The 21789-nt window shown below is 43.8% G+C and overlaps 1 protein-coding gene across 1 annotated transcript in view; it reads right to left on the bottom strand.

Moving 5' to 3' along the window:
* CSMD1 (CUB and Sushi multiple domains 1) overlaps positions 1 to 21789 on the bottom strand; it is a 2896277-nt gene that overhangs the window by 1499761 nt on the left and 1374727 nt on the right. The gene's annotated exons all lie outside the window — the stretch shown is intronic.

Consider the following 21789-nt stretch of genomic DNA (forward strand, 5'->3'; position numbering starts at 1 on the left):
GAAAATAAGCTGGATAGTAACATAGTAAATGACGGCAGATAAAGACCTGTATCGTCCATCCAGTCTGCCCAAGAAGATAAACTCATTTTACATGGTATGTGATGCTTTATATGTATTCCTGAGTTTGATTTGTCCTTGCCTTTCTCAGGGCACAGACCGTAGAAGTCTGCCCAGTACTGTTCCTGTACTAAGTTCTTAAGCTAACATCGAAGCCCCTTAAAATTTACACTCCAGACCATCCCTATCTATTCAGTCACAATCAGGGTGTAGACATAGAAGTCTGCCCTGCTCCCATTTTGTTTCCAATTACCGGCATCGCCACCCAATCTCCGCTAAGATTCCATGGAACCATTCCTTCTAACAGGATTCCTTTGTGTTATCCCACGCATGTTTGAATTCCATTACCATTTTCATCTTGTTTAATTTTGAAAATTGCATGAATAAAAAATGTTTTAAAAAAGAAATGCAAACATTTTAATGGCCTCAATTAAGGTTTCCATCTAATAGGGAACAAGCAAGGTCCACTATGATCTGAAAATGGCTGGATTGAGAATCAGTGTGAAACACAATTCCTTATGTATGCTCTTACCTTGTAACTTTTAGATGCATTTTTCTTTCTTTTCTTCTGTTTTTCAGGACTAGACTAATTATGTTTTCTAAAATAAAATGTTCAGAAACATAATGTTCCCTAAGTTTGAGTAAGTTCAATGCAATTCATTTTGAACCTATCTTGGGAGCAACTAATTAGTAAAGTTGCCAGGTGCTTTTGTCGCAACTAAATTTACTTTTAGTTAAAATAGGTTACATAGGTTGCCCATTCATTTGTTCATTAAGATAATTCATGTACTGGAAATTGCTTACAATAACTAACAAAATGTTGAACTGCATGTTTAAGCCAAAGATAAGCCACAAACTAATCCAAGCTGGGAGAAGTGATTCACAGTAGATAGAAAGGGCGTGGAATATTCTGATCAGTATGAAAGTACAAAGGCGTGTTAATGGAATAATGCACATTGTTTGACAAATAGTGCATGTTAATTGACAATGCTAGGAATGTGCTAATCTTTTATCGCAACATACATTAATTAAAGATTTGCAAAGCAAGCTAATGCACACAAAGTAGCTCATTATTATGAAAACTGAGTATTGTAGCATGTGACACATAATAAGGTAAAGGAAGTTAATGCCACCTTTCATCCCTACTATGTAAACTGCTTTGAATGTAGTTGCAAAAACCATAGAAAGGTGGTATATCAAGTCCCATTTTCCTTCCCTCCATCCCTCTAGGGGGGGGGGGGGGGGGTCTCCCTTGTGGATAGTGAGAGGACAGGTGTGATTTGTAAGTGTTCCAGCTCTGGCAGATCCCCCTTTCAAAATGAATACTTCAGTTTCCTAGTGATAGTCTCACAGTACCACTGTATGGGGGTCAAGCTGACAACTAATGAGCCAATGATCATAAACCCCACACTGTTCTGAATAGCACTGTAAAATTAGTGCTGCAACAGTGTAGGGCAACAACGCCCCTATGATCAAAGCTAATAGCGTGCAAATGTATGCACGCTATTAGCTTCAATCATCAGGGTACTTCTGTGGGAGGATTGTGCCTGGGCATGAGCCCAAGGTCCAAATTTTTCCCACAGTTGTTTGACAGGTCAGGCTGTCAAAAACAAAAACCTGGACCTGTCAATTCAGCCTGAACAGGGCTGGAAGTCCAATGGACCTCCATACCCTCAAAACACCACCCAACACAAAGGAACTGGAGATCCCCCGACACCCCCTGACACAAAGGGCTGATCCCCAACAATCACCCAACCCACAAACAGATGACCCCCTTTGCCACACATTCCTTCCCTTCCTTCCACCCTAGCCTGGTGGTCTAGTGTCCCCCAAACCCCCATCACCTACTTGGTACCTGGAAGCAGGAGGAGGAGGAGGAGGGAGAAAGTACTCTCTCCTCCTGCAAACACCACCTCAAAATGGCAGTGCCCTGCATTTCCGGGTGCATCCTGGGATGCACTGGGTGGGACTTCAGTACCATATAAGAAGATGGGAGAATGATGACATAGGGGGTTAAAGGATAAAGGAAGCAGGATACGTGGTAGTAAAGGGCAAAGGAAAGAAAGGAATGAAACGACAAAGAAAAGCAGCACACAATACAAGCAGTCAGTGGTTAGAAAAGAAAGAAAGACCATAAAAAATATGATAGTGAAAAATGTCCTAAGAAAGTAAAAATTGATTAGAAGAGTAAAATTAATAAAGCGATAAAGGATGTTAAATACAGCATAACCCAGTCAGAAAAAAAGCTCACCAGAGTTAAGCATTTAAATAAGTTTATCTATTGTATTTGTTTAACTGTTAGTTTGATGTTTTTTTTAATTTATTTAGAAGTAGATAGTGAAACAACAGGTGTTATGGTTAATCCTGTGGGTTATTTTTATCCATGGGGCTTGCTGTCCTGTTTTATTTCTATTCCAATCAGTATTTTTAACTATATTAAACATTCATGTAATATTCAGGGTGCCCTCAGCATTTAGCGAAGGATGGATAACATTGGTGGAGCTCTATCCGAACTGGGGGTGGGGGGGGGGGGAGAGGTAGGGAAAGAGGCAAGAGGGTCGTGGTGATGTAGGACGGACGGATTGACTGTTGTTGGAGATTTGTGAGTTGCGAGTGGTATGTGGTAGGAGGAGAAAGGGGGTGAAGATTGGAATGTAGAGTGTCTGAGGAGACTTCTGGCGGGAAGTATTTGATGGGTGGGTGGTGAGGGAGGGAGGGAGCAGGAGTGTGAGTGTGTGATAAAAATTCCCAGCCTCCTGCCCTGTTTTTATTTGTTTGGATTTGGGCTTATGGAGTAGATGTTGTGGTTTCAGCATTCTGTTGGATGATGCAGTGATTAAGAGTGGGGGATGGTAAAGAGAGGGGATGGGATGGTCACAGCTTTGGGACTGTTGGGGCAGGGAACAGTGACATGTTGCATGGCGCAGATGGGCAAGTTAGATGGAATATAAGGTTTGAAATGAGATTGAAGGGGGGCAGACTCAAAAAAGATGTCAGGAAGTATTTTTTCACGGAGAGGGTGGTGGATGTTTGGAATGCCCTCCCGCGGGAGGTGGTGGAGATGAAAACGGTAACGGAATTCAAACATGCGTGGGATATGCATAAAGGAATCCTGTGCAGTAGGAATTGATCCTCAGAAGCTTAGCCGAAATTGGGTGGCGGAGCAGCTGGGGGAAGAGAGATTGGTGGTTGGGAGGCGAGGATAGTGGAGGGCAGACTTATATGGTCTGTGCCAGAGCCGGTGATAGGAGGCGGGACTGGTGGTTGGGAGGCGGGAAATACTGCTGGGCAGACTTGTATTGTCTGTGCCCTGAAAAAGGCAGGTACCAATCAAGGTAAGGTATACACATATGAGTTTATCTTGTTGGGCAGACTGGATGGACCATGCAGGTTTTTTTCTGCCGTCATCTACTATGTTACTATGCAAATGGTTTCAGCGATTTGGACTTGTGGCAATCACTGCCCCAGGTTGTAACATGGTTCAGTGACACTGTGGGCCATGCTATTTCCTTCTCCTGCAATATGTATGACTAATACAAGGGCAAGAATCAGCAGGCACTGTAGGCCATAGGAGCCAACTTTTCAAAATGATTGGGGGTGCTGAATTTTTTTTTAACAGGTGGTGCATTCCTCCACCCCTCCCTCCCCTCCCCCTCCCCTCTCCCTCCCCTCCAAGTTCCAGGCCCCCCCTCTCCTCCGAATGCCAGTCCCAACCCCAGCCTGACCTCTTCTCCCACAACAGTCCTCGGTCGGTCCGTCCTCGCCTTCCTGCATGCCGCCCAGAATTTTACAACTCATCTTACCTTGGGGTCCCGGCGGCAGCATTGAAAGGCGAGCAGGCTCGGTGCTTCAGCCTTCCCTTCTCTCTCAGCTCTGGTCACGCCCTTGCGGAAACAGAAAATGAGAGCGGGACCAGAGCTGAGAGAGAAGGGAAGGCTGAAGCGCCGAGCCTGCTCGCCTTTCAATGCTGCCGCCAAGACCCGAGGTAAGATGAGTTTTAAAATTCTGGGCGGCACGCAGGAAGGCGAGGACAGACCGGCGGAAAACTGAGGGAGAAGAGGGCTGGCACCGGGCAGGTAGGCTGGCTGGGAAGGAAACTTCCGACTTCCGGCGGGTGCAGCCTATTAGTGGCGCCCCTACAAATCCGGGGTGGGATCACTATGGCTCCACCCCTACAGTAGTCACACCCCTTTTACCAGCCATGGCGTCATTGAAAATATTACACCAGTATAGAAGAAAAATTACTTGTGGGGTTTTTTTTGTACTCTAAATGACACAAACCAAATTGGCAAACAGACCATGAATTATGAGAATAGACAGTCTTGCCAACTCTGAAAAACAATGTGTTAGCAAAATCTCAGAATCTAACAAACAGATCCCTACTCAGACACTTGGCTTTGCAGTCACACATGCAGAACAGAGATAGCCCCTCTTCAAATTCTTCAAAAATTAACCTGAAATCCTAAGACGTTAGACCCTGCAAGCAGCACAATACCAAACAGAAGGAAACACATTGCTATAAATTGCAAAATAAGATAGCAGATGTAAATTCTCAAAGTGGACATATTCCAAACACTAAAATGAAAATAAAATGATTTTTTTCTACCTTTGTTGTCTAGTGACTTTGTTTTTCTGATCATGCTCGCCAAGTATCTGATTCTGCTGGTATCTGTCCTCTTAACTCCGTTTCCTGGGCTTCATTTCTTTACTTTCCTCCTTTCTTCTTCATTTCTTGCTCTATATCCATAAGGAAAAGCTGGGTCCTCCACAGACTTGACTGTCCAGTGGATCCACCTTCTGCCTATTTTCTCCATCCATGTGCAGTTTTTCTCCTCTCTTCCTTTTCCCTCATCTCATCTCCTTCTTCTCTCTTCTCTGCCCTCCATCCATGTCCAGCATTTCTTCTCTCTCCCTTCTATCCATGTGCATCTTGTTCCTGTCTTCCCTTCCCTCCCCTCCATCCATGTCCAACAATTATCTCCCTGCCCTCCCTTCCATCCGCCTATGTCCAGCAACCCTCCTCTCTCCACTGCCCTCCCCTCCATCCATGTCCAGCAACCCTCCACTCCCCTCCATCCACCTATGTCCAGCAACTCTCCTCTCCCATGCCCTCCATCCACCCATGTCCAGCAACTCCGCTGCCCTACATCCATATCCAGTAATTCTCCTCTCTCCCCTGCTGTCCCCCTCCATCTATCCATATCAAGCAATTATCCTTCCTCCCCTGCCCTCCCATTCCTGTCCATCGATGCTCCTCTCTCCCCCCTGCCCCCCTCCATCCATCCATATCAAACAATTCTCCTTCCTCCCTGCCCCTCCAAGTCCAGCAATTTCTCCTCTCTCCCTGGGCCCTGCCCTCCCATGATCCATGATCCATCGATGCTCCTCTCTCCCCACCTCCATGCTCCATCCATCCATATCAAGCCATTTCCCTCCTCTCTCCCTGGGCCCTGCCCTCCCATGATCCATGATCCATCGATGCTCCTCTCTCCCCACCTCCATGCTCCATCCATCCATATCAAGCCATTTCCCTCCTCTCTCCCTGGGCCCTGCCCTCCCATGATCCATCGATGCTCCTCTCTCCCCACCTTCATGCTCCATCCATCCATATCAAGCCATTTCCCTCCTCTCTCCCTGGGCCCTGCCCTCCCATGAACACACTTTTCACAACCATAACCATAATACAAGTTCAGCTTCGTAATTGTGCTAAAAATATTCTGATGGTCCTATCTCCACCAATAACCGGTTGCATACTGCAATCTCTGTTCTAACAAAGACCAAAACTGAATTAGCTTTGACGGTGGAATTCTGAGTTACTATTATTTTAGCAGGTTGTCAGTCATGGGTCTTACTTGCTCTCTGGTCTTTATCCTCCTCTCAACAGCCATTTCCTTAGTGTCTTTCCCCTCCATCGATCAATGTTAGTTTTCTCTCCCCTACCCTCCCGCTCCCATGTTCACCTGCCCACCCTCTTCTATTTAAATTTACCTCCGTCGCAGCGTCAGTGAAAAGCACTGGCTGCCTGCTAGCAGCCTTCCCTTCGCTTCGCTCGGCAGTGTCCCGCCTTCTTCTGACATCATTTCTGCGAGTCGCGGAAATGATGTCAGAAGAAGGCGGGACACTGCCAAGCGAAGTGAAGGGAAGGCTGCTAGTGGGTGGCCAGTGCTTTCACTGACGCTGCAATGGAGGTAATTTTAAATAGACGCTCAGCTGCAGCCTGCGACGTCGGAGGGTAAGCGGAGGCAGTGCCCTTCAGAGGTCGGCGCCCCCCCGCCCCTGCCAGTGCTTGAGCGGCTGAAAATATTGGGGGTGCTTGAGCACCCACAGCATCCACGGAGTCGGCGCCTATGCTGTAGGCCACACTATTCCCTCAATTGTGATTTGTTCTGGTATATTAAAAGGAAGCTAGTTCAATACCCTGGGGTGGGGGGGGGGGGGTGTCTGCAGTGAATGGATTTGAGCTTTGTTATGGATGTTTGTGACACTGTTGTATGTTGTATAAGTTTGTATTAATAAGCTTCACCCATTGTTCTGGCAAATTAGAATAGTGTTTCACTTCTCTATTGAATTTGCAACTGCGGGTTGCATGGAGGTAGTTGGCGAAGATGTGGTGTGAGTGCCAATGTTATTACATGATTATTTTGACCAACTTGAAAATAGTAGAAGGGGCTTATATTTTGTTTTGTTTTGGAAAGAAGTAATTGCTAAAAGAGGAGTATTTTTGTTTCCTACAATGTCTGTCTTTTTAGCTATTAAGGCAGAATATGTATTAACATAAACAGTGCTAACACCTCTTAGCTAAACATAAATCATATTGGGAAAGCTAAAAATATAAATAAAGATGAGAGTAAGAATATGCAATTTTTAAATAATGAGAAAAATACCCTCTCAACACCCTTGTCATTAAGGGGCCCTTTTACTAAGCTTGCACTAAAAAATGATCTGCAGTAGCCCCAGCATGGCCTGTTAAAATGGCCCCATTTTGTTTAATCATGGCCATGTGCTAATTTTCCATTAGTGACATGGCCATTAGTGTGTGAGACCTTACCAACACCCATTTTCTAGGTAGCATTGTGGCGATGTAGCTGTGATAACCAATTAGCGCTGGACATGCCTACACTTACCCCCAGATCCACCCCCAGCCTTTTCTATTTTTTATCATGCAGGTAATGCACGCTGAACACAAAACTACTGGGGGACACCTGAGCGCACCCTGCTGTAGTGCTTTTTACCCTTCAGTAAGCACACAGTGATTACCACAACTTAGTAAACGGGCCCTTAATAATTCTCCCTTCTCTAAAACATTTATTTATTTGGATTTTGCTCACACCTTTTTCAGTAGTAGCTCAAGGTGAGTTACATTCACACTACATGGGTATTTCTCTGTCCCTGGAGGGCTCACAATCTAATTTATGTTATGTCCCTCAACCAGCAGATGGAGATAGAGAGAACTCCGAGATTGGTATATGTGGTCCTGTGTGATCCTCCGGCCATGGCTGGAGAAGCGCATCTATGCCCTCGGAGCGGGCCTCTCTGCCCCTGCTGAAGAAGCGGGGCACTTTGGCATTTGGCACATATACACAAACAATAAAATATTAAATAAATTTGGCATTTTCCACCAAACGTACAGAACTGTTGAATGATTTAGTAGGCCATATGGGACATGTAAGAGCATGAGAAGTTGGTGGAAGCCTCCCTCCCCCACAAAAAAAAACAAAACAAAACTGTACGTTATGTCAAATTCCCAGGGCTGGCAGCTTACATATCACCATTATACTATTCTTCCTTTTGTTGTTGAAATTAACATATTGTCATGCAATGAAGCCTTGCATCAGTAGCAAATATCTAAATCAAATACATTCCAGAATGGGGTGGCACCTACTGAATCCTCAGTAGTCACTGTCAAATCCAGAACTACGGCAGAAAGACAAATCTGTTGTTGATGTTTTTTCCCAGGAAACCCTCATTAAAATGATTAATGCTTCTGAGTATTTTTTCTTTATCATATTAATATTTCAGAATTATTCATCATGATCTGTTCTTTCTGTTTTGAATACTAACAACTGTTAATCTACAAAAGCTTTCGGAAATTCACCCAAGGCTTACGAAACAAAAATGAATCTATAATCATCCCTATTATACAGATAGGTTGTCTTTGGAAAATATTAATTAAAACAAACATGATGCAATTATTATAATCTAATGTGAGAAAATAAGGGGAGGGGATGGAACCAACAGCAAGAGGTAGCAATCAAATGCAAAAGAACCGTGGTAGAAAAGAAATAATATCTAAAACTGTTCAGCTCTTATAAATTTACAAAGTGATGCAACTGAAAGGTTCATCATAAAAGGGGCCGTTTGCAATCAGCATGTACTAATGCCATTAACCTATCATATTTTCTACAAGGCTCATTTTAGAGGCAATTCGATAAGAGGGAGTCTACAATCAGGTGCCTCAAGGGTGCATGGTTAGAGCATTATGCTATAAAGGAAAGTAAGCAACTGCTTTCTTTTACAGAGCACTAATATAATCAGGTATATATGTGCATATGTGCAGCTGGTCAAGTGTTAGAGTCTATGGGGTCCTCTTACTAAGGTGCGCTGAAAATGGGCTGTGCTAGTGAAGGCGCATGTTTTGAGTGCGTGTAGATCCATTTTTCAGCGCACCTGTAAAAAAGGCCTTTTTAAATTTTTTGCTGAAAATGGACATGCGGCAAAATAAAAATTGGCACGCGTCCATTTTTGGTCTGAGACCTTACCGCCAGCCATTGACTTAACGGTAAGGCCTCTCATGTGCGGTAATTGCCTACACGTGTCAAGTCAGAGTTACAGCCCGTTTTTTGCCGGTGCGCCAGAAATAAAATATATTTTCTGGCACATAGCGGACGTGCGTCAAAATGAAATTACTGCATGGGCCACGCGGTAGCCGGGAGGTAACTTCAAATTCACATGCATTGGGTGCACATGGGCACCTATGTGACTTAGTAAAAGGGCCCCTAAGTACTGTTAATACCATTTATCTTAACATCTTAAAGTTAGGCATGGGATCCACACCTAAAATGTATGCATGGCCCAGAAAAGGGAGCATGGAAATGGAGGGTTATGGCATTTTGGGGTGGATCGGAGGCATGGTTTTTGGAGTTATGCACGTAATTATAAAATATTGGAGCTCCATGAGTAATTTAGGTGCAAGTATTTACACCATGTTTTTGGGTGCAAATGGCGGTGCCTAAATTTCCGAACAACCTCTCGCTTAAGCGTTATTGTAGAAACCGCATCAATTTTAGGCACTGTTTATAGAATTCACCCTTAATGGTGTAAGCATGCTAACTGTTGGTAAGTGATCACCAAGATCAGGGAGCCTGTAATCACTGACTTATTTTCAAACTAGTAAAAAAGGCCCGTTTCTGAGAGCAATGAAACAGGCGCTAGCAAGGTATTTGTTTTCTGCAATGAATGTTTTGAAAGGGATTTTGTGGATAATGCTTTTTAACTGGGGGGGGGGGGGGTTGGTCGTGTTGTGTTGCTTGTGTTTGGTGTTGTAGTGTGTTTTTTTTGTTGTGGTTGTAAATGTTGGTTTTGTGTGGGGGGGGGGGGGTTGGGGGATGGCGGGGTTGTTGAACTGTGAGGGTATAGTGGGGGAGAGAGTGAGTGTCCATGTTGTGGAGAAGGGGGGGTATTTTTTTAGGGGGGGGCAGTGGTTGTGTGTGTGAGTGTTAGAGACAGAGATCATGTGTCCAAAACATAGATTGTGATCCCCCCTCCTTCCCTCCCTCCTTCCTTGCCTGCCTGCCTGCCAGTGAAGGGGAGTTATGTCACTCCTGCATAGCATGCTAATCTTCTGTTCTGTCTGAACTGGTGGAGTAAGGAGTTCAGTTGTGTGTGTTTATTTGTTTTGCTAATCGTCTGTTCTCTGTAAACTGGTGGAGTAAGGAGTTCACTTGTGTGTGTTTATTTTTTTACCGAACACTGCTGCTTTTTCTTCGCTGTCCCCCTCCCGCTCCTTTGCGGCGCCAATTAAGGTAAGGTGTGGAACTCCATTTGTATTCTGTGTTATCTTCACCTGGCGTTGACGCGATGATGTGTAGACGCGAGGGCGGGGCGGGTGTAAATGTTGTTTATAGGGGGGCTTGCGGCGGCATTGCGGCATTTGTATTCTTTGTTATCTTCACCCGCCCTCGACGTCATGGCGTGTAGGGGGGCTTGCGGCGTCATCGCGGCGTTTGTATTCTCTGTTATCTTCACCCGCTCTCGACATCATGACGTATAGACGTGAGGGCAGGGCGGGGCGGTGCTGCTGTTCATCGAGTGTGATTGCACCGCCCCTCGATGTCATGACGTTGCGACACGAGGGCGGACGGACATTCTTGCGGGACAATTCTGATCTCTGCCACCTCAGATTCCGGAAGTTGCAGCTTCAGTTAGAACGTTGGGGTTGCGAATTATGTGCGGAAGAGGCGTGGCTTAGGGGCGGATCTATGAGTGAGTGTGATGGTGCATGAGTGGCCAGTGAGTGGCAGTGAGTGGTGCATGCAGTGACAGTGAGTGGTGCTGATGGGCATTGCTTCCCTGGGTGAGAATTATTTATATAGATACAACAGTTCATTTGAAATGTTCAACTCTAAAACCTGAACATTTTGTATGATTGGAATAAGACCCTTTCCTGCCTCTGACCTAGCAAGTGTTATTTATTCTATTTTGCCCATTTTCAGTTTCTGCGTCTTCCTCTGAGCCAGATTTATTAAACATTTTTTTTCATACACAAAGAATAGCCTTAATAAATTATGGGGCCCTTTTACTAAGCACTTAACTCATGGCTAACGTATGGAAATGATCCACCACATGATCGTGTTAAGGGGTTTTCCGGTAGTTTGCCTGTTTCTGCACATTAACCCTTATGTTACTGAATTTTTCTGAATTTGGCTGTCAGGAAATGTGGCATGTGACATATAGAGGGGCATAATCGAAATGGACATCCAAGTTTTGTTGAGGACGTCCTCGCAAAACGTCTCGATGGAGGGGCAGGGAAACCCGTATTATCGAAACAGGATGGACATCCATCTTTCGTTTCGATAATACGGTCAGGGACGTCCAAATCTTGAAATTTAGGTCGTCCTTAGAGATGGTTGTCCCTAGACTTGGTCGTTTCTGATTTTAGGCGATAATGGAAACCAAGGACGTCCATCTCAGAAACTACCAAATGCAAACACTTTGGTTGTGGGAGGAGTCAGCATTTCTAGTGCACTGGTCCCCCTGACATGCTATAACACCAACCAGGCACCCTAGGGGGGCACTGCAGTGGACTTCATAAATTGCTCCCAGGTACATAGCTCCCTTACCTTGTGTGCTGAGCCCCACAAAAAACACTACCCCCAACTGTACACCACTACCATAGCCCTTACAGGTGAAGAGGGCACCTAGATGTGGGTACAGTAGGTTTCTGGTGGGTTCTGGAGGGCTCACATTTACCACCACAAGTGTAACAGATAGGGGGGGATGGGTCTGGGTCCGCCTGCCTGAAGTGCAATGCACCCACTAAAACTGTTCAAGGGACCTGCATACTGCTGTGATGGACCTGAGTATGACATTTGAGGCTGGCACAAAATATTTTTAAAGATGTTTTGCTTTTTTGAGGGTGGGAGGGGATTAGTGACCACTGGGGGAGTAAGGGAGGTCATCCCCGATTCTCTCCGATGGTCATCAGGTCAGTTTGGGCACCTTTTTGTGCCTTGGTCGTAAGAAAAACAGGACCAGGTAAAGTCGTCCAAGTACTCATCAGGGACGCCCTTTTTTTTCCATTATGGGTCGAGGACGTCCAAGTGTTAGGCACGCCCAAGTCCCACCTTCGCTACGTCTCTGACACGCCCCCGTAAACTTTGGTTGTCCCCGCGATGGAAAGCAGTTGGGGACACCCAAAATCAGCTTTCGATTATATCGATTTGGGTGACCCTGTGAGAAGGACGCCCATCTTCCAATTTGTGTCAAAAGATGGGCATCCCTCTCTTTCGAAAATGAGCCTGATGGTCTTTATCTGCCTACATGTTTCTGTCTCCACAACTTCCACCAGGAGGCTGTTCCATGAATTGACCATCCTTTTTATGAAGAAGTATTTCCTTAGTTTATTTTAGAGTCTATCCCCTTTCACCTTCATCCTGCGCCACCTTGTTCCAATGCTTCCTTTCAATTGAAAGAGACTTGCCTGCTGTGCATTTATGCCGCATAAGTATTTAAATGTCTCTATCATATCTCCCCTCTCCTACCTTTCTTCCAAAGTATACATATTGAGATCTTTAAGTCTGTCCCATATGCTTTACGACCAGGAAGAAGATTTAGGTGTCATAATTAATTATATTTTAGGAATTATAAAGAAAGGTACAGCGAAGGGCGACGAAAATGATAGTGGGGATGGGACGACTTTCCTATGAAGAGAGGCTGAGAAGGCTAGGGCTTTTCAGCTTGGAGAAGAGACGGCTGAGGGGAGATATGATAGAAGTGTATAAAATAATGAGTGGAATGAATCGGGTGGATGTGAAGCGACTGTTCATGCTATCCAAAAATACTAGGACTAGAGGGCATGAGTTGAAGCTACAGTGTGGTAAATTTAAAACGAATCGGAGAAAATTTTTCTTCACCCAACGTGTAATTAGACTCTGGAATTCATTGCCGGAGAACGTGGTACGGGCGGTTAGCTTGACGGAGTTTAAAAAGGGGTTAGATAGATTCCTAAAGGACAAGTCCATAGACCGCTATTAAATGGACTTGGAAAAATTCCGCATTTTTAGGTATAACTTGTCTGGAATGTTTTTACATTTGGGGAGCGTGCCAGGTGCCCTTGACCTGGATTGGCCACTGCCGGTGACAGGATGCTGGGCTAGATGGACCTTTGGTCTTTCCCAGTATGGCACTACTTATGTACTTATGTACTTATGTAGGAATGGAGAACAAAACTGAGACTATTATAATGCCTTTGAATCACTCCAAGGCACGACCACACCTCTAATATTGTATCCAAATCTGGTCACCACATCTCAAAAAAGTTATATTCTCCTCTCTCCCCTGCCCCCCTCCAGCCACCCAGCAATTGTCCTATCTCCCCTGCCCCCCCTCCAGCCACCCAGAGATTCTCCTCTGTCCCCTGCTCCCCCTCCAGCCATCCAGCGATTCTGCTTTTTCCCTTGCCCCCCTCCAGCCACCCACCGAGTCTCCTCTGTCCCCTGCCCCCCTCCAGCCACCCAGCGAGTCTCCTCTGTCCCCTGCTTCCCCTCCAGCCACCCAGCGAGTCTCCACTGTTCCCTGCCCCCCCTACAGCCACCCAGCAATTGTCCTATCTCCTATAATCTCCTATAATGCCTTTGAATCACTCCAAGGCACGACCACACCTCTAATATTGTATCCAAATCTGGTCACCACATCTCAAAAAAGTTATATTCTTCTCTCTCCCCTGCCCCCCTCCAGCCACCCAGCAATTGTCCTATCTCCCCTGCCCCCCCTCCAGCCACCCAGAGATTCTCCTCTGTCCCCTGCTCCCCCTCCAGCCATCCAGCGATTCTGCTTTTTCCCCTGCCCCCCTCCAGCCACCCAGCAATTGTCCTATCTCCCCTGCCCCCCCTCCAGCCACCCAGCGAGTCTCCTCTGTCCCCTGCTTCCCCTCCAGCCACCCAGCGAGTCTCCACTGTTCCCTGCCCCCCCTACAGCCACCCAGCAATTGTCCTATCTCCCCTGCCCCCCCTCCAGCCACCCAGCGATTCTCCTTTTTCCCTTGCCCCCCCTCCAGCCACCCAGTGAATCTCCTCTCTCCCCTGCCCCCGAATTAGAAAAGGGCAACAAAAAATGATAAAGGGGATGGGACAACTTCCCAATGAGTAAAAGCTAAAGTGGCTAGGGCCCCTCAGCTTGGAAAAGAGATGGCTGAGAGGAGATATGATAGAAGTTTATAAATACTGAGTGGAAATGGTAGATGTGAATTGCTTGTTTACGCTTTCAAAAAAATACAAGGACTAGGGGGCACACAATGAAGCTACTATGTAGTAAATTGAAAACAAACAGGAGACAATATTTTTTCACTCAACTTGTAATTAAACTCTGGAATTCATTGCTAGAGAATGTGGTAAAAACTCTTAGCTTAACAGGGTTTAAAATAGGTTTGGATAATCTCAGAAGAACATAAGAACAAAAGCGTTACCATACTGGAATAGACTGAAGGTCCATCAAGCACAGTAACCTGATTCCAACTGTGGCCAATCCAAGTCAAAAGTACCTGGCAAGAACCTAAAAGAAAAATCTATAAACCATTAATAAGATGGACTTGGGAAAATCCACTGCTTCTTGCTAGGATAAGCAGTATAAATTTGTTTTCCTCTTTTGGTATATCACCAGGTACTTGTGACCTGGATTGGCCACTGCTGGAAACAGGATACTGGGCTTCATTGACCTTTGTCTGTCCCAGTATGGCAAGTCCTATATTCTTATGTTTATATGACCGCTTTATACATAGAACACACTCTTTGCTTTCATTTACACTTTGCTCAAGGGCAGGTGTAATTTCTGCTGTTTTTACTATTATTTTATAGACATTTAATCACCTATTTGACCTCTTAAACTAAACATCCTATTACAAAATTGCCCTGAGCATCCAAATGGCAGATGACAGATGAGCAAATGCAAAGTGATGCATGTAGGCAAGAGGAACCCAAACTATGGCACCAGAATGCTGGGCTTGATGGACCTTCGGTTGGAAGCAGTATGGCAATACTTATGTACTTATGGCTACCCAGGAAAAAGCTTTTAAGTGTAATCATTGATGTTGCGTTGAGACCCTCTGCTCATTTTGTAGCAGCATCTAAGAATACAAATAGAATGTTAGGAATTATAAGGAAGGGATTGTAAGCTCTTTGAGCAGGGACTGTCTTTCTTCTATGTTTGTGCAGCGCTGCGTACGCTTTGTAGCGCTATAGAAATGCTAAATAGTAGTAGTAGGATGGAAATTAAAAATTAGAATATTATAATGCTTTTGCTATGCGCCGGAGTGAGACAACACCTTGAATATTGTTTACAATTTTGTTCACCACATCTCAGAAAAGATATAGTGTAATTAAAGAGAAGGATAAGCTTGGGTGTGGATTCTAGTGACCTGTGCAACTACAGAATAAGGGGGTTCCACGTGTACATGTAGGTACAGGCTTTGCACCATGTTTTGGTTAGTGCAAATGGACATGCTTAAATTTATATGTGACCCCTGCGTTTAATCTATAAACTGCACCTAACTTTAGGCATATGTTACTGAATAGCATTTAAGCGGGGGAGGTGCACCACTGTTGTTAGGCACGATTTATAGAATTTACACCTAATCAGCACTTTTGCATTTAGCATGGGACCACTTACCACCTCCTAAATAGGAAGTGCTATGTGTTTTTGTGCAAACTCCAAGGAAAGTACCATGTGGTAGGTAAGTATTGAATACAACATCTGTAATGGCAAATGCTGGGAACACCCACAATACTTGCCATGTTAAATTTGCAGCTCCCATATGGTAAAGTCCTGCATTTAAGCCACAGTAACTGTGTATTTTACCGTGGTTTAGTAAAAGGGCACAATATGTAATAACAAAAATGCTAAGCAACCATAATGACCTGCCTTAGCATCAAGAGAAAAACTAACATGAATTATAAAAAGTTGAACTGAGCAATTGTATTATACGTTTCAAGCTGAGCATTAACTTCTTTATTTTCTGAACGGAAATACACTACACTGTTATCAAACAGGGCAGGAAGAGTCTTACAGAGATCAGAAACAAACAATGGAGACCTGTCAAAGTATTTTCATTCCTTTAATACGACGTTTGCATTTCATATGTTACCTTTGCCCTATGGCTTTCTTCACATGTAAAATACACTGAAAGCAAATACTTTTATGATGACAGTGATTCACTAAGCAGTTTTTAACTTTAACATGAATGGGAAACCTTTTCTATGGCATTTTCTTGTATAGCTTCACAGTTGGATGAGTTACTTTTTAGCAAACCAAGAGAAAACAAAATAAAACAAAGCCCCATAAATAACTCACAGGGTAGGGGCAGACATTTGTAATCTTCAAGAACAACATAGCAGTTTGATTTACAGGATATTCACACTGAATATCATTCAGGCATATTTACATATGCTAGATATTTAATCCTAATTTATTTGCATATTTAGTTATTTCAAATTGAAAACAGACCTTTTTTCTGCCTCCTCAGGATGGGAGTTGCCTAATTCTACCATACAATCCACTTATAAATTGCAAAAAAAAAAATTTTTATATATATATATATATATATATATATATATATATATATATATATATATATATAATTTTGTTTTACATCTCATTATTATGCAAATAACCTAACATGACCTGCTGTGATACACTACAAGTCATATTAGGGCCACAAAATCATGGTAAAATAACCCTAGCTTTTTGCCGGTGTTATTTCATCACCTGGAAGCATCAGGCACCCAAGTCGCAGCCCAATACTCTTGGGCCGACAGAGTAGGAGTCCTCAATTTAAGCCCTCTCTTACCTGAAGCTTTGGCCGAATGCTACCCCCCTCAAAATAGAAGCACCCACGTCCCCCACTCCTCAGCCCCCTAAGTGCAAGCCTCTATCCCCCCACATGCCCCAAGAGCACAAAATGGGGTACCTATTAGTTAATTTGTGCTCCAGGGGATTAGTTGGGCAGAAACAATGCCCAATCACTCCTACTCACTCTGGTACCTTCCTAAAATTGAGCACTGAGCGGTAGTATCATACAACTATCGCTAGGGGTCATGTTTACTTATATGGAAACATGAACTCTAGTGGTAGTCATGTAAGATTACCACTAGAGGTGCTATTTTGGGAAAGTTGCCAGACCCTGGATCACCAGTGACGTTTCAGGTACCCACTTTAGGTATCTCGGGATATTTAGGGGGGAGTGTGGGAGCTTGAATCTTGGGGGCTAAGGAGTGGGGGAAGTGGGTGCTTGAACCAGGGGGAGTGAGGAAATGGGTGCCTGCATCTTGGGAAGTTGGAGAGTGGGGGCTTCATATAAGGGGGCTTAAGGGGGCCCCTGCTCTGCTGGCCCCAGAGCACCAAACCATGGCTTTGCTCCTTAATGCTCCCAGGTCTCTGGAATAACAACATGTGTGAGGTGGCTTGCACACAGCATTGTGCCTTTAAAATGGGATTCAGCAACCTGTGGAACTGATCCCACAGGTTGCTGAATCCCACAGGAAATCCATGTGCAGTGTTACTGTACCTTGATGAATTCCCCCATTAACCACTTCCTGAACTATACTTTACGTGTCTGGCAAAATGGACTCTGGTGCTTGAAAGCCTCAATAAATTAGTTCTTCTACAATGGGCCACCTGGCTTGGTCAATTTTTTAAATATCAGTCTAACACAATTACTTATTTTAAAGTTTTTGTGCAAGTTTTGTCTGATTCTTCTGACCAGCACTGACTTTTGGTCTCCCTACTTACTCCTATATCATATTACTGGTAAAAGGAATGGAAAGGTTGGACCCCAGAAATGTAGGGTAGGTCTTCATATGCTTTTAGAGGGTCAGTTCATATTAACATGTTCATTTACAACCAAAATATACTCCAAAAGAATGATGTACAGTAAATCTTAATCTATAAGCTGCCTGAAGTCATACTGGTAAATTTCATTTAGTCTAGAATTACTTTTCTGATCAGTGTGACTGTGTTTAGGCATGAACAGTCCCAAATTAGGCTAGTTGACTGTGTTGCTTATTTTTCTGTGCAAGGCTTCAGTCAGGACTCTGTTTTCAAACAGGTTTATATTTATTGAATCAGGTCCCCTGGTGTTTATACTAATTACTTTACTCATTGCCCTTTATTAACTGTAAACATCAGAAACAAAAAGAGAAACAAACTCGTGTGAAATGAAAGTATCAATCTTGTTTCATATGGAGAAGAAAATATATTTTCTGAAGGAGCGCTAAAATCATGCTGTGTCTACAATTATCTCATTCTGCTCCAGGGTTTATTTATGCACCGGCAGGTAACAGAGATAAAGAAGAGTCCCCATTTTTAATTACATTTTAATACATTTGAATGTGCAGTACAAAACCCAATGAAAGTAAATATGCGACAACATGTATATTGCTGATGATCCTAAAGTCTTACCTCATGGATAAAGTCTTACCTTCATGGCTAAAGTCATCATAATCTACTCAAGACCAGCACAAGCAAAGATGATTCCTACTTCATTCATGACCTTCAGCCAAATCTTACTGAACAAATGAATTTTTTGACACCTATCAGATATGCCCTGTCTTCAAATCCATTTGTTATGGACCTAAATTCTGACCAAAGAGATTTGTTTAGAGAACTATATCAGTGTTGAAGTTGATGTGTGATTTCCTGAAAACCCATTCATAATTGGATAGATTTAGTATATCAGCTGGGGGCTCATTTTCAAAGCACTTAGACTTACAAAGTTCCATAGGTTACTATGGAACTTTGTAAGTCTAAGTGCTTTGAAAATTTGCCTCCTGGTCATCTAAGTGGGGAGGCCAAGCAGTGTCTGTTTTAGGCCTATTTTACAAAGACATATAGTTGTCCATGATGCATAATTTCAAAGTTCTTAGGGGCCCTTTTACTACACTGCGGTAAAAGGGGCCCTGTGGTATCCTTGGCATGTGTTTTTTTCTGAAAAAAAAGGAAATGGCTATGTGGTAAGTATATACATGCCACGCTGCCATTTCCTGGGGGAGCCCTTACCACCTCATATTTTGGAGGTGGTAGCCTTTTTCTGGTCATCGCAGGTTGATTTTGATGATGTGCAATATCTATCATAGCATGAACAGTATGGACATTATCTCCAATATATCGTCCATTCATAAAGCCCGCCTGGTCTGGATATACATATAAATATACTAAGAACTTTTCTCAAAGCAGAGGCAAGAACTTTAGCTAATATTTTACAATCTATATTTAGCAGGGAGATGGGTCTGCAAACTTAAGTGTGATCTTTTCAGGTTAGGAATAATAGTGATTGAGCTTCTATGATAACATCCTTATCCAGAGGTATGCAACCATATATACATATATAGTTTCTCAAGTATAGGGGCCAATTCTTTTCAAAACACTTTTAAAAATTCTGCTGGTTAACCAGTGGGGTCAGGTGCTATATGCTGCTAATGATCAAATAGCTGCAATTATCTCTTCCCATAGACATAGAAGCTCTCAGAACTTGAGTTTGTTTGTCTGACAAGGTGAGGTGAGACCGATTTGTAAAAAAAAAGATTTCATTAAAACACGTAGAATTGCCAATAGAAGAAGATAATAACTTTTAAGCACAAATGAAAAGTAGAAGTTTTTCTCATATGCTAAGGCCATTTTTACCACAACTGGACAATGTATGATTTTCTATTAATCACCATGCATGATTGTGCCATGAGTGCACAGCTATTAAAAATAATTACTGCCAGGTCTCTCAATGACACCTATTTTGTAGCAGTAAGGCTCATGCAGTAAACCTGCACTAACCAGTTAACATGAGGTAATGTGCACACACTGATTTTGCACATTAATACTACTCTTCACCCCCCCTCCCCCCCCCCCCCCCCCAGACATGCCCCTTCCAACAAAAAAATAAAATCCATGTTTGAGTGCATGGGTTAGTGTGGGCTCATTTGAACTTATTGCAGCACACCTGAGCACACTCCATGGTAAGCTATTTAAGCTGTGGTAAGCACACAGTAGCATTACCGCAGTAAGTAAAGGACCCCATAGGGTCCTAGGTTTGACTAAAAATAGGGCATATATTTAAGAGCCAAATCAAGGAGCATAATTTGGGACCTGACTGTTTTTGAATATTAGGCCGGGCTAGCATTTTAGTTTTCCCCGCGTACATCTGCAGGGACAGGTAAAGAATAAAATAAATAATATATAATGACAGAAATAAATACATGTACTCTGGTACCCTAACTCACTGCAGTCCCAAAGAGAGTAGAAGAATAGCCTAGTGGTTACCATGACAGTCTAAGGTTTTAAATCTGCTTATGGGGCCCTTTTACAAAGGCACAGTAGGCTCTAAGCATGTGCATCATGTGCCAAAACCAGACTACCACCAGGCTAGCGTGCCCCCCTGGCAGTCATTTCAGATTTGGCGCACGCCCATACCACTGGAACTTTTTTTTTTTATTTCCTACTGCACACAGTATTTCTGGTGTTAATGGCAGTTGGTACATGTTGACTGGTCACCGTGTGTAGTACATGGATTAATGGGTGGCATTAAGGGCTCAGGCCAAAAATGGGCGCACACTGGTTTCAATTTTACCTTAAGTACATAAGTAGTGCCATACTGGGAAAGACCAAAGGTCCATCTAGCCCAGCATCCTGTCACCGACAGTGGCCAATCCAGGTCAAGGGCACCTGGCACGCTCTCCAAACGTAAAAAAACATTCCAGACAAGTATACCTAAAATGCGGAATTTTCCAAGTCCATTAATATCGGTTCTATGGACTTGTCCTTTAGGAATCTATCTAACCCCCTTTTTTAACTCCGTCAAGCTAACCGCCCGTACCACGTTCTCCGGCAACGACTTCCAGAGTCTAATTACACGTTGGGTGAAGAAAAATTTTCTCCGAGTTCGTTTTAAATTTCCCACAACTGTAGCTTCAACTCATGCCCTCTAGTCCTAGTATTTTTGGATAGCGTGAACAGTCGCTCACATCCACCCGATCCATTCCCACTCATTATTTTATACCACTTCTATCATATCTCCCCCTCAGCCGTCTCTTATCTCCAAGCTGAAAAGCCCCTAGACTTCTCAGGCCTCTCTTCATAGGAAAGTCGTCCCATACCCACTATCATTTTCGTCGCCCCTCGCTGTTACCTTTTCCAATTCTACTAATCTTTTTTTGAGATACGGAGCCCAGTACTGAACACAATACTCCAGGTGCGGTCGCACCATGGAGCGATATCAACGCATTATAACATCCGCACACTGGACTCCATACCCTTCCTAATAACACCCAACATTCTATTCGCTTTGCCTGCCGCAGCAGACATCCTGAGCAGAAGGTTTCAGCCGTATCATCGACGACGGACACCCAGATCCCTTTCTTGATCCGTAACTCCTAACGCGGAACTTGCAAGACGTAGCTATAATTCGGGTTCCTCTTACCCACATGCATCACCTTTGCCTTGTCAACATTGAACTTCATCTGCCACTGCACGCCCATTCTCCCAGTCTCGCAAGGTCCTCCTGTAATCTGTCACATTCCTCCTGCGACTTGACGACCCTGAATAATTTTGTGTCATCGGCGAATTTAATTACCTCACTAGTTATTCCCATCTCTAGGTCATTTATAAATACATTAAAAAGCAACGGACCCAGCACAGACCCCTGCGGGACCCCACTAACTACCCTCCTCCACTGAGAATACTGGCCACGCAATCCTACTCTCTGCTTCCTATCTTTCAACCAGTTCTTAATCCATAATAATACCCTACCTCCGATTCCATGACTCTGCAATTTCTTCAGGAGTCTTTCGTGCGGCACTTTGTCAAACGCCTTCTGAAAATCCAGATATACAATATCAACCGGCTCCCCATTGTCCACATGTTTGCTTACCCCCTCAAAAAAATGCATTAGATTGGTGAGGCAAGACTTCCCTTCACTAAATCCGTGCTGACTTTGTCTCATCAGTCCATGTTTTTGTATATGCTCTGCAATTTTAT

Source organism: Microcaecilia unicolor, chromosome 3 (genome assembly GCF_901765095.1).
Source record: "Microcaecilia unicolor chromosome 3, aMicUni1.1, whole genome shotgun sequence".
NCBI lineage: Eukaryota > Metazoa > Chordata > Amphibia > Gymnophiona > Siphonopidae > Microcaecilia > Microcaecilia unicolor.